Genomic DNA, 15,776 nt, shown 5'->3' with positions numbered 1-15,776 from the left:
TTATAGAGATAGCGGTGTAGATATTTCCATGTTTGTACAGATGGCGTTGTTGATATTTCCATCTATACCCTGATGGCCGTGTAGATATTTCCATGTTTATACAGATGGCGGCGTAGATAATTTCATGGACATGCAGATGGTGGTGTAGATTTTTCCATGTTTATACAGATAGCGGTGTAGATATTTCCATGTTTACACAGATGGTGATGTAGTTATTTCCGTGTTTATACAGATAGCGGTGTAGATATTTCCATGTTTATACAGATGGTGGTGTAGATATTTCCATGTTCATTCAGATGAGTTTGTAGATATTTCCAGGTTTTTACAGATGGCGGTGTAGATATTTCAATGTTTATAGAGATGGCCCAGTAGATATTTCCATGTTTATACAGAGCGCGGTGTAGATATTTCCATGTTTATACAGATAGCTTTGTAGATATTTCCACGTTTATACAGATGGCGGTGTAGATATTTCCATCTTTCTACAAATGGCAGTGTAGATATTTCCATGTTTATATAGATGGCAGTGTAGATATTTTCTTGTTTATGTAGATGGCGTTGTAGATAACTCCATGTTTAAAGAGATGGCGGTGTGTATATTTCCATGTTGATGGAGATAGCGGTGTAGATATTTCCATGTTTATAGAGATAGCGGTGTAGTTATTTAAATGTTTATAGAGACAGCGGTGTAGATATTTCCATGTTTCTACAGATGACTGTGTAGATATTTCCATGTTTGTACAAATGGCAGTGTAGATATTTCCATGTTTATAGAGATACCGGTGTAGATATTTACATGTTTATACAGATGGCTGTGTAGATATTTCCATGTGTATACAGATGGCATTGTAGATATTTCCATGTTTATACAGATGACTGTATAAGTATTTCCATGTTTTTACATATGGCAGTGCAGATATTTCCATGTTTATAGAGATAGCGGTGTAGATATTTCCATCTTTCTACAGATGGCAGTGTAGGTAATTCCATGTTTATACAGATGGCCGTGTAGATATTTCCATATTTATACAGATGTCAGTGTAGATATTTCCATGTGTATACAGATGGTATTGTAGGTATTTCCATGTTTATACAGATAATGGTGTAGATATTTCCATGTTTATTCAGATGACTGTGTAGATATTTCCATGTTTTTACAGATGGCAGTGTAGATTTGTCAATGTTTATAGAGATGGCGCTGTAGATATTTCCATGTTTATACAGATGACTTTGTAGGTATTTCCATGTTTATACAGATGGCGGTGAAGATATTTCCATGTTTATAGAGTTAGCTGTGTAGATATTTCCATGTTTATACAGATAGCGGTGTAGATATTTCCATGTTTATACAGATCGCGGTGTACATATTTCCATGTTTATTCAGATAACGGTGTAGATATTTCAATGTTTATACAGATAGTGGTGTAGATATTTCCATATTTTTACAGATATCGGTGTAGATATTTCCATGTTTACACAGATTGCGGTGTAGATATTTCCATCTTTCTACAGATGGCATTGTAGATATTTCCATGTTTATACAGATGGCGGTGTAGATATTTCCATGTTTATATAGATGGTGGTGTAGATTTTACCATGTTTATACAGATAGCGGTGTAGGTATTTCCATGTTTATACAGATCGCAGTGAAGTTATTTCCATGTTTATACAGATTGCGGTGTAGATATTTCCATGTTTATACAGATCGCGGTGTAGATATTTCCATGCTTGTACAGATAGCGGTGTAGATATTTCCATGTTTATACAGGTAGCGGTGTAGATATTTCCATGTTTATAGAGATAGCGGTGTAGGTATTTCCATGTTTATAGACATTGCGGTGTAGATATTTCCATGTTTATATAGATGGCGTTGTAGATATTTCCATGTTTATACCGATAGCGGTGTTGGTATTTCCACGTTTATACAGAAAGCGATGTAGATATTTCCATGTTTATACAGCTCGCGGTGCAGGTATTTATATCTTTATACAGATGGCATTGTAGATATTTCCTTATTCACACAGATGGCGTTGTAGATGTTTACATGTTTATACAGATGGCGGAGTAGTAAGTTCCATGTTTATGGAGATGGCAGTGTAGATATTTTCATGTTTATACAGATGGCGGTGTAGATATTTCCATGTTTATAGAGATAGCAGTGTAGATATTTACATGTTTATACAGATGGCTGTGTAGATATTTCCATGTGTATACAGATGGCATTGTAGATATTTCCATGTTTATACAGATGACTGTATAGGTATTTCCATGTTTTTACAGATGGCAGTGCAGATATTTCCATGTTTATAGAGATAGCGGTGTAGATATTTCCATGTTTGTACAGATGGCGGTGTTGTTATTTCCATCTATACACAGATGGCCGTGTAGATATTTCCATATTTATACAGATGGCGGCGTAGATATTTCCATGGACATGCAGATTGCGGTGTAGATATTTCCATGTTTATACAGATAGCGGTGTAGATATTTCCATGTTTACACAGATGGTGGTGTAGATATTTCCGTGATTATACACATGGCGGAGTAGATACTTCCATCTTTATGGACATGGCAGTGTAGATAATTTCATGTTTATAGAGATGGCGGTGTAGATATTTCCATATTTAAAGAGATAGCGGTGTAGATATTTCCATCTTTCTACAGATGGCAGTGTAGATAATTCCATGTTTATACAGATGGCCGTGTAGATATTTCCATGTGTATACAGATAGAATTGAAGGTATTTCCATGTTTATACAGATAGCAGCGTAGATATTTCCACTTATATAGAGATAGCGGTTTAGATATTTCATATTTATACAGATAGCGGTGTAGATATTTCCAGGTTTATACAGATTGCGGTGTAGATATTTCCATGTTTATACAGATGCCTATGCAGATATCTCCATATTTATACAGAGGGCTGTGTAGATATTTCTATGTGTATACAGATGGCAGTGTAGATATTTCCATGTTCCTACACATGACTGTGTAGGTATTTCCATGTTTATACAGATGGCTTTGTAGATATTTCCATGTCTATAGAGATAGCGCTGCAGATATTTCCATGTTTATAGAGATAGCGGTGTATATATTTCCATGTTTATACAGATCGTGGTGTAGATATTTCCATGTTTATACAGATACCGGTGTAGATATTTCCATGTTTATACAGACCGCCGTGTATATATTTCCATGTTTATAGAGATAGCAGTGTAGATATTTCCAAGTTTGTACAGATGGCGGTGTTGATGTTTCCATCTATACACAGATTGCCTTGTAGGTATTTCCATGTGTATACAGATGGCATTGTAGATATTTCCATGTTTATACAGATGGTGGTGCAGATATTTCCATGTTTACACAGATGACTGTATAGGTATTTCCATGTTTATACAGATGGCGTTGTAGATATTTCCGTGTTTATAGAGATAGCTGTGTAGATATTTCCATATTTATACAGATAATGGTGTAGAAATTTCCATGTTTATACAGATAGCAGTGTAAATATTTCCATGTTTATACAAGTCACGGTGCAGATATTTCCTTGTTCATACAAATAGCGGTGTAGTTATTTCCATGTTTATACAGATAGTGGTGTAGGTATTTCCATGTATATACAGATGGCTGTGTAGATATTTCCATGTTTATACAGATGGCTTTGTAGATATTTCCATGTTTATATAGATGACATTGTAGGTATTTCCATGATTATACAGATGGCGGTGTAGATATTACCATGTTTATACAGATATCGGTGTAGATATTTCCATGTTTATACAGATCGTGGTGAAGATATTTCCATGTTTATACAGATCGCGGTGTGGATATTTCCATGTTTATACAGATCGCGATGTAGATATTTCCATGTTTATACAGATCGCGATGTAGATATTTCCATGTTTATACAGATAGCGGTGTAGATATTTCCATGTTTATAGACATAGCGGTGTAGATATTTCCATGTTTATATAGATGGCGTTGTAGATATTTCCATGTTTATACCGATAGCGGTGTTGGTATTTCCACGTTTATACAGATAGCGATGTAGATATTTCCATGTTTATACAGCTCGTGGTGCAGATATTTATATCTTTATGCAGATGGCATTGTAGATATTTCCTTATTCACACAGATGGCGGTGTAGATGTTTCCATGTTTATACAGATGGCGGAGTAGATGTTTCCATGTTTATGGAGATGGCAGTGTAGATATTTTCATGTTTATAGAGATGGCGGTGTAGATATATCCATGTTTATAGAGATAGCAGTGTAGTTATTTACATGTTTATACAGATGGCTATGTAGATATTTCCACGTGTAGACAGATGGCATTGTAGATATTTCCATGTTTATACAGATGACTGCATAGGTATTTCCATGTTTTTACAGATGGCAGTGCAGATATTTCCATGTTTATAGAGATAGCGGTGTAGATATTTCCATGTTTGTACAGATGGCGTTGTTGATATTTCCATCTATACCCTGATGGCCGTGTAGATATTTCCATGTTTATACAGATGGCGGCGTAGATAATTTCATGGACATGCAGATGGTGGTGTAGATTTTTCCATGTTTATACAGATAGCGGTGTAGATATTTCCATGTTTACACAGATGGTGATGTAGTTATTTCCGTGTTTATACAGATAGCGGTGTAGATATTTCCATGTTTATACAGATGGTGGTGTAGATATTTCCATGTTCATTCAGATGAGTTTGTAGATATTTCCAGGTTTTTACAGATGGCGGTGTAGATATTTCAATGTTTATAGAGATGGCCCTGTAGATATTTCCATGTTTCTACAGAGCGCGGTGTAGATATTTCCATGTTTATACAGATAGCTTTGTAGATATTTCCACGTTTATACAGATGGCGGTGTAGATATTTCCATATTTATACAGACAGCAGTGGAGTTATTTCCATGTTTATACACATAGCGGTGTACATATTTCCATGTTTATAGAGACAGCGGTGTAGGTATTTCCATGTTTATACAGATAGCGGTGCAGATATTTCCTTGTTTATACAGATTGCGGTGTAGATATTTCCATGTTTATACAGATGACTATGCAGATATTTCCATATTTATACGGAGGGCTGTGTAGATATTTCTATTTTTATACAGATGGCAGTGTAGTTATTTCCATGTTCGTACACATGACTGTGTAGGTATTTCCATGTTTATACAGATGGCTTTGTAGATATTTCCATGTTTATAGAGATAGCAGTGCAGATATTTCCATGTTTACACAGATGGTGGTGTAGATATTTCCGTGTTTATACACATGGCGAAGTAGATAATTCCATCTTTATGGAGATGGCAGTGTAGATATTTTCATGTTTATAGAGGTGGCGTTGTAGATATTTCCATATTTATAGAGACAGCGGTGTAGATATTTCCATCTTTCTACAGATGGCAGTGTAGATATTTCCATGTTTATACAGATGGCCGTGTAGTTATTTCCATATTTATACAGATATCTGTGTAGATATTTCATGTGTATACAGATGGTATTCTAGCTATTTCCATGGTTATACAGATGTTGGTGTAGATATTTCCATGTTTATATAGTTGGCGGTGTAGATATTTCCATGTTTTTACAGATAGCAGTGTAGATATTTCAATGTTTATAGAGATGGCGCTGTTGATATTTCCATGTTTATACAGATAACGGTGGAGATATTTCCATGTTTATACAGATAGCGGTGTAGATATTTCCATGTTTATACAGATCGTGGTGTAGATATTTCCATGTTTATAGAGATAGCAGTGTAGATATTTTCATATTTTTACAGATAGCAGTGTAGATACTACCATGTTTATACAGATTGCGGTGTAGATATTTCCATGTTTATACAGATTGCGGTGTGGGTATTTCCATGTTTATGGAGATAGCGGTGTAGATATTTCCATGTTTATACAGATGGCTGTGTAGGTATTTCCATGTGTATACCGATGACGGTGTAGATATTTCCACGTTTATACACATGGAGATGTAGATATTTCCATGTTTTTACAGATGACTGTGTAGATATTTCCATGTTTTTACAGACGGCGGTGTAGATATTTCCATGTTTATACAGATAGCGGTGTGGCTCTTTCGATGTTTATACAGATAGCTCTGTAGATATTTCCATGTTTATAGAGATGGCTGTGTAGATATTTCCATGTTTATACAGATGGCTGTGTAGATATTTCCATGTTTATACAGATGGCAGTGGAGATATTCCCATGTTTATTCAAATAGTGGTGTAGATTTTTCCATGTATATACAGTTGAATGTGTAGGTATTTCCAAGTTTATACAAATAGCGGTGTAGATATTTCCATGTTTACAGAGATAGCGGTGTAGATATTTCCATGTTTACAGAAATAGCGGTGTTGATATTTCCATATTTGCGCATATTGCGGTGTAGATATTTCCATCTTTACGCAGATAGCGGTGTACATATTTCCATGGTTACACAGATAGCTGTGAAGATATTCCCATGTTTACACAGATAGTGATGTAGGTATTTCCGTGTTTTTACAGGTAGCGGTGTAGATATTTCCACGTTTACAAAGATAAAGGTGTAGATATTTCCATGTTTATACAGATAGTGGTGTAGATGTTTCCATGTTTATGCAATCGACTGTGTAGGTATTTCCATGTTTGTACAGATGGCAGTGTAGATACTTCCATGTTTCTAGAGATAGCCAAGTAGATATTTCCACGTTTATACAGCTAGCGGTGTAGATATTTCCATGTTTGTAGAGATAGTGGTGCAGATATTTCCATGTTTATACAGATAACGTTGTAAATATTTCCATGTTTATACAGATCGTGGTGTAGATATTTCCATGTTTATACAGATACCGGTGTAGATGTTTCCATGTTTATACAGACAACATTGTAGATATTCCATGTTTATAGAGATAGCAGTGTAGATATTTCCATCTTTGTACAGATGGCGGTGTTGATGATTCCATCTGTACACAGATTGCCGTGTAGATATTTCCATGTTTATACAGATAGCATTGTAGATATTTCCATGTTAATACAGATAGCGGTGGAGGTATTTCCATGTTTATAGACACAACGGTATAGATATTTCCATGTTTATACAGATAGCGGTGTAGATATTTCCATGTTTACAGAGATAGCAGTGTAGATATTTCCATCTTTGCACAGATTGCTGTGTAGATATTTCCATTTTTACACAGATAGCTGTGTAGGTATTTCCAAGTTTACACTGATAGCTGTGTAGATATTTCCATGTTTACACAGATAGCATTGTAGACATTTCCATGTTTATACAGATAGTGGTGTAGATATTTCCATGTTTATACAGATAGCGGTGTAGATATTTCCATGTTTATACAGATAGCGGTGGAGATATTTCCCTGTTTATACAGATAGCGATGTAGATATTTCCATGTTTATACAGGTAGCGGTGTAGATATTTCATTGTTTATAGAGATAGCGGTGTAGATATTTCCATGTTTATACAGATGGCTGTGTAGATATTTCCATGTGTGTACAGATGGCGGTGTAGATATTTCCATGTTTATACAGATGGCGGTGTGGATATTTCCATGTTTATACAGATAGCAGTGAAGATATTTCCATGTTTATACAGATAGTGGTGTAGATATTTCCATGTTTATACAGATGGCGGTGTAGATACATCAATGTTTCGGAAGATGGCGGTGTAGTTATTTTCATGTTTATACAGATGGCGGTGTAGATATTTCCATGTATATAAAGATTGCAGTGTAGATATTTCCATGTTTATAGAGAAAGCGGTGTAGGTATTTCCATGTTTATAGTGATAGCGGTGTTGATATTTCCATATTTATACAGATAGCGGTGTAGGTATTTCCATGTTTATACAGATTGCGGTGTAGATATTTCCATGTTTCTACAGATGGCGGTGTAGATATATCCTTGTTTATGCAGACAGCGGTGTAGATATTACCATGTTTATACAGGTAGCGGTGTAGATATTTCCATGTTTATACAGATGGCTGTGTAGATATTTCCATGTGTGTACAGATGGCGGTGTAGATATTTCCATGTTTATACAGATGGCGCTGTAGATATTTCCATGTTTATACAGATTGCAGCGTAGATATTTCCATGTTTATACAGATATCGGTGTAGATATTTCCATGTTTACAGAGATAGCGGTGTAGGTATTTCCATCTTTGCACAGATTGCGTTGTAGGTATTGCCAAATTTACACAGATAGCGGTGTAGATATTTCCAAGTTTACACAGATAGCTGTGTAGATATTTCCATGTTTACAGAGATAGCATTGTAGATATTTCCATGTTTATACAGATTGCGGTGTAGTTATTTCCATGTTGATACAGATAGCGGTGTAGATATTTCCGTGTTTATACTGGTAGCGGTGTAGAAATTCCCATGTTTATACAGATCGCTTTGTAGACTTTTCCATCTTTCTACAGATGTCAGTGTAGATATTTCCAAGTTTATATAGAAGGTAGTGTAGATATTTCTATGTTTATACAGATGTCTGTGTAGATATTTCAATGTTTATGCAGATGGCGGTGTAGATATTTCCATGTTTATTGAGATAACAGTGTAGATATTTACATGTTTATACAGATGGCTGTGTAGATATTTCCATGTGTATACAGAAGGCATTGTAGATATTTCCATGTTTATACAGATGACTGTATAGGTATTTCCATGTTTATACAGATGACTGTGTAGGTATTTCCATGTTTATACAGATGGCGGTGTAGATATTTCCATGTTTATAAAGATAGCCATGTAGTTATTTCCATGTTTATAGAGATAGCGGTGTAGACATTTCCATGTTCATAGAGATAGCCTTGAAGTTATTTCCCTATTTATACAGATAGCGGTGTAGATATTTCTAAGTTTATACAGATAGCGGTGTTGATATTTCCAGGTTTATACAGATAGCGGTGGAGATATTTCCATGGTTATACAGATAGCGGTGTAGGAATTTCCATGTTTATAGAGATAGCAGTGATGTTATTTCCATGTTTATACAGATGGCATTGTAGATATTTCCATGTATATACAGATAATGGTGTAGATATTTCCATGTTTATACAGATGACTGTGTAGTTAATTCCACTTTTATAAAGATGGCAGTGTAGCTATTTCCATGTTTATAGAGATACCCATGTAGATATTTCCATGTTTATACAGATAGCGGTGTAGATATTTCCATGTTTACAGAGATAGAGGTGTAGATATTTCCATATTTGCACAGATTGCCGTGTAGATATTTCCATCTTCACACAGATAGCGGTGTACATATTTCCATGTTTACATAGACAGCTGTGTAGATATTTCCATGTTTACACAGATAGTGTTGTAGATATTTCCATGTTTATACAGATATCGGTGTAGATACTTCCATCTTTATAGAGATAGCGGTGCAGATATTTCCTCGCTAATACAGATAGCGGTTTAGATATTTCCAAGCTTATACAGATAACGGTGTAGACATTTCCATGTTTGCAGAGATAGCGGTGTAGTTATTTCCATCTTTGCACAGATTGCCGTGTAGATATTTCCATGTTTACGCAGATAGCTGTGTAGATATTTCCAAGTTTACACAGATAGCTGTGTAGATATTTGCATGTTTACACACATAGCGTTGTAGATATTTCCAAGTTTATACAGATTGCGGTGTAGATATGTCCATGTTTATACAGATAGCTGTGTAGATATTTTCATTTTTATACAGATAGCGGTGGAGACATTTCCATGTTTATAGAGACTGCGGTGTATATATTTCCATGTTTATACAGATAGCTGTGTAGTTATTTCCATGTTTACAGAGATAGAGGTGTAGATATTTCCATCTTTGCATAGATTGCTGTGTAGATATTTCCATTTTACACAGATAGCTGTGTAGATATTTCCAAGTTAACACAGATAGATGTGTAGATATTTCCATGTTTACAGAGATAGCGTTGTAGATATTTCCATGTTTATACAGATAGCGGTTTAGATATTTCCATATTTATACAGATAGCGGTGTAGATTTGTCCAGGTTTGTACAGATAGCGGTGAAGATATTTCCATGTTTATACAGATAGCAGTGTAGATATTTCCATGTTTATACAGATAGCTGTGGAGATATTTCCCTGTTTATACAGATAGCGACGTAGATATTTCCATGTTTATACACATAGCGGTGTAGATATTAACATGTTTATAGAGATAACAGTGTAGATATTTCCATGTTTATACAGATGGCTGTGTAGATATTTCCATGTGTGTACAGATGGCGGTGTAGATATTTCCATGTTTATACAGATGGCGCTGTAGATATTTCCATGTTTATACAGATTGCAGCGTAGATATTTCCATGTTTATACAGATATCGGTGTAGATATTTCCATGTTTACAGAGATAGCGGTGTAGGTATTTCCATCTTTGCACAGATTGCGTTGTAGGTATTGCCAAATTTACACAGATAGCGGTGTAGATATTTCCAAGTTTACACAGATAGCTGTGTAGATATTTCCATGTTTACAGAGATAGCATTGTAGATATTTCCATGTTTATACAGATTGCGGTGTAGTTATTTCCATGTTGATACAGATAGCGGTGTAGATATTTCCGTGTTTATACTGGTAGCGGTGTAGAAATTCCCATGTTTATACAGATCGCTTTGTAGACTTTTCCATCTTTCTACAGATGTCAGTGTAGATATTTCCAAGTTTATATAGAAGGTAGTGTAGATATTTCTATGTTTATACAGATGTCTGTGTAGATATTTCAATGTTTATGCAGATGGCGGTGTAGATATTTCCATGTTTATTGAGATAACAGTGTAGATATTTACATGTTTATACAGATGGCTGTGTAGATATTTCCATGTGTATACAGAAGGCATTGTAGATATTTCCATGTTTATACAGATGACTGTATAGGTATTTCCATGTTTATACAGATGACTGTGTAGGTATTTCCATGTTTATACAGATGGCGGTGTAGATATTTCCATGTTTATAAAGATAGCCATGTAGTTATTTCCATGTTTATACAGATAGCGGTGTAGACATTTCCATGTTCATAGAGATAGCCTTGAAGTTATTTCCCTATTTATACAGATAGCGGTGTAGATATTTCTAAGTTTATACAGATAGCGGTGTTGATATTTCCAGGTTTATACAGATAGCGGTGGAGATATTTCCATGGTTATACAGATAGCGGTGTAGGAATTTCCATGTTTATAGAGATAGCAGTGATGTTATTTCCATGTTTATACAGATGGCATTGTAGATATTTCCATGTATATACAGATAATGGTGTAGATATTTCCATGTTTATACAGATGACTGTGTAGTTAATTCCACTTTTATAAAGATGGCAGTGTAGCTATTTCCATGTTTATAGAGATACCCATGTAGATATTTCCATGTTTATACAGATAGCGGTGTAGATATTTCCATGTTTACAGAGATAGAGGTGTAGATATTTCCATATTTGCACAGATTGCCGTGTAGATATTTCCATCTTCACACAGATAGCGGTGTACATATTTCCATGTTTACATAGACAGCTGTGTAGATATTTCCATGTTTACACAGATAGTGTTGTAGATATTTCCATGTTTATACAGATATCGGTGTAGATATTTCCATGTTTATAGAGATAGCGGTGCAGATATTTCCTCGCTAATACAGATAGCGGTTTAGATATTTCCAAGCTTATACAGATAACGGTGTAGATATTTCCATGTTTGCAGAGATAGCGGTGTAGTTATTTCCATCTTTGCACAGATTGCCGTGTAGATATTTCCATGTTTACGCAGATAGCTGTGTAGATATTTCCAAGTTTACACAGATAGCTGTGTAGATATTTGCATGTTTACACACATAGCGTTGTAGATATTTCCAAGTTTATACAGATTGCGGTGTAGATATGTCCATGTTTATACAGATAGCTGTGTAGATATTTTCATTTTTATACAGATAGCGGTGGAGATATTTCCATGTTTATAGAGACTGCGGTATATACATTTCCATGTTAATACAGATAGCTTTGTAGTTATTTCCATGTTTACAGAGATAGAGGTGTAGATATATCCATCTTTGCACAGATTGCTGTGTAGATATTTCCATTTTACACAGATAGCTGTGTAGATATTTCCAAGTTTACACAGATAGATGTGTAGATATTTCCATGTTTACAGAGATAGCGTTGTAGATATTTCCATGTTTATACAGATAGCGGTTTAGATATTTCCATATTTATACAGATAGCGGTGTAGATTTGTCCAGGTTTATGCAGATAGCGGTGTAGATATTTCCATGTTTATACAGATAGCAGTGTAGATATTTCCATGTTCATACAGATAGCTGTGGAGATATTTCCCTGTTTATACAGATAGTGACGTAGATATTTCCATGTTTATACACATAGCGGTGTAGATATTAACATGTTTATAGAGATAACAGTGTAGATATTTCCATGTTTATACAGATGGCTGTGTAGATATTTCCATGTGTGTACAGATGGCGGTGTAGATATTTCCATGTTTATACAGATGGCGCTGTAGATATTTCCATGTTTATACAGATTGCAGTGTAGATATTTCCATGTTTATACAGATATCGGTGTAGATATTTCCATGTTTACAGAGATAGCGGTGTAGGTATTTCCATCGTTGCACAGATTGCGTTGTAGGTATTGCCAAATTTACACAGATAGCGGTGTAGATATTACCAAGTTTACACAGATAGCTGTGTAGATATTTCCATGTTTACAGAGATAGCATTGTAGATATTTCCATGTTTATACAGATTGCGGTGTAGTTATTTCCATGTTGATACAGATAGCGGTGTAGATATTTCCGTGTTTATACTGGTAGCAGTGTAGAAATTCCCATGTTTATACAGATCGCTTTGTAGACTTTTCCATCTTTCTACAGATGTCAGTGTAGATATTTCCAAGTTTATACAGAAGTTAGTGTAGATATTTCTATGTTTATACAGATGTCTGTGTAGATATTTCCATGTTTAAGCAGATGGCGGTGTAGATATTTCCATGTTTATTGAGATACCAGTGTAGATATTTACATGTTTATACAGATGGCTGTGTAGATATTTCCATGTGTATACAGAAGGCATTGTAGATATTTCCATGTTTATACAGATGACTGTATAGGTATTTCCATGTTTATACAGATGACTGTGTAGGTATTTCCATGTTTATACAGATCGTGGTGTAGACATTTCCATGTTCATAGAGATAGCCTTGAAGTTATTTCCCTATTTATACAGATAGCGGTGTAGATATTTCTAAGTTTATACAGATAGCGGTGTTGATATTTCCAGGTTTATACAGATAGCGGTGGAGATATTTCCATGGTTATACAGATAGCGGTGTAGGAATTTCCATGTTTATAGAGATAGCAGTGATGTTATTTCCATGTTTATACAGATGGCATTGTAGATATTTCCATGTATATACAGATAATGGTGTAGATATTTCCATGTTTATACAGATGACTGTGTAGTTAATTCCACTTTTATAAAGATGGCAGTGTAGCTATTTCCATGTTTATAGAGATACCCATGTAGATATTTCCATGTTTATACAGATAGCGGTGTAGATATTTCCATGTTTACAGAGATAGAGGTGTAGATATTTCCATATTTGCACAGATTGCCGTGTAGATATTTCCATCATCACACAGATAGCGGTGTACATATTTCCATGTTTACATAGACAGCTGTGTAGATATTTCCATGTTTACACAGATAGTGTTGTAGATATTTCCATGTTTATACAGATATCGGTGTAGATATTTCTATGTTTATAGAGATAGCGGTGCAGATATTTCCTCGCTAATACAGATAGCGGTTTAGATATTTCCAAGCTTATACAGATAACGGTGTAGATATTTCCATGTTTGCAGAGATAGCGGTGTAGTTATTTCCATCTTTGCACAGATTGCCGTGTAGATATTTCCATGTTTACGCAGATAGCTGTGTAGATATTTCCAAGTTTACACAGATAGCTGTGTAGATATTTGCATGTTTACACACATAGCGTTGTAGATATTTCCAAGTTTATACAGATTGCGGTGTAGATATGTCCATGTTTATACAGATAGCTGTGTAGATATTTTCATTTTTATACAGATAGCGGTGGAGACATTTCCATGTTTATAGAGACTGCGGTATATACATTTCCATGTTAATACAGATAGCTGTGTAGTTATTTCCATGTTTACAGAGATAGAGGTGTAGATATTTCCATCTTTGCACAGATTGCTGTGTAGATATTTCCATTTTACACAGATAGCTGTGTAGATATTTCCAAGTTTACACAGATAGATGTGTAGATATTTCCATGTTTACAGAGATAGCGTTGTAGATATTTCCATGTTTATACAGATAGCGGTTTAGATATTTCCATATTTATACAGATAGCGGTGTAGATTTGTCCAGGTTTGTACAGATAGCGGTGAAGATATTTCCATGTTTATACAGATAGCAGTGTAGATATTTCCATGTTTATACAGATAGCTGTGGAGATATTTCCCTGTTTATACAGATAGCGACGTAGATATTTCCATGTTTATACACATAGCGGTGTAGATATTAACATGTTTATAGAGATAACAGTGTAGATATTTCCATGTTTATACAGATGGCTGTGTAGATATTTCCATGTGTGTACAGATGGCGGTGTAGATATTTCCATGTTTATACAGATGGCGCTGTAGATATTTCCATGTTTATACAGATTGCAGCGTAGATATTTCCATGTTTATACAGATATCGGTGTAGATATTTCCATGTTTACAGAGATAGCGGTGTAGGTATTTCCATCTTTGCACAGATTGCGTTGTAGGTATTGCCAAATTTACACAGATAGCGGTGTAGATATTTCCAAGTTTACACAGATAGCTGTGTAGATATTTCCATGTTTACAGAGATAGCATTGTAGATATTTCCATGTTTATACAGATTGCGGTGTAGTTATTTCCATGTTGATACAGATAGCGGTGTAGATATTTCCGTGTTTATACTGGTAGCGGTGTAGAAATTCCCATGTTTATACAGATCGCTTTGTAGACTTTTCCATCTTTCTACAGATGTCAGTGTAGATATTTCCAAGTTTATATAGAAGGTAGTGTAGATATTTCTATGTTTATACAGATGTCTGTGTAGATATTTCAATGTTTATGCAGATGGCGGTGTAGATATTTCCATGTTTATTGAGATAACAGTGTAGATATTTACATGTTTATACAGATGGCTGTGTAGATATTTCCATGTGTATACAGAAGGCATTGTAGATATTTCCATGTTTATACAGATGACTGTATAGGTATTTCCATGTTTATACAGATGACTGTGTAGGTATTTCCATGTTTATACAGATGGCGGTGTAGATATTTCCATGTTTATAAAGATAGCCATGTAGTTATTTCCATGTTTATACAGATAGCGGTGTAGACATTTCCATGTTCATAGAGATAGCCTTGAAGTTATTTCCCTATTTATACAGATAGCGGTGTAGATATTTCTAAGTTTATACAGATAGCGGTGTTGATATTTCCAGGTTTATACAGATAGCGGTGGAGATATTTCCATGGTTATACAGATAGCGGTGTAGGAATTTCCATGTTTATAGAGATAGCAGTGATGTTATTTCCATGTTTATACAGATGGCATTGTAGATATTTCCATGTATATACAGATAATGGTGTAGATATTTCCATGTTTATACAGATGACTGTGTAGTTAATTCCACTTTTATAA

This window comes from Pan paniscus, chromosome 5, assembly GCF_029289425.2.
Source record: "Pan paniscus chromosome 5, NHGRI_mPanPan1-v2.0_pri, whole genome shotgun sequence".
NCBI lineage: Eukaryota > Metazoa > Chordata > Mammalia > Primates > Hominidae > Pan > Pan paniscus.
This window is presented reverse-complemented; position numbering follows the sequence as displayed.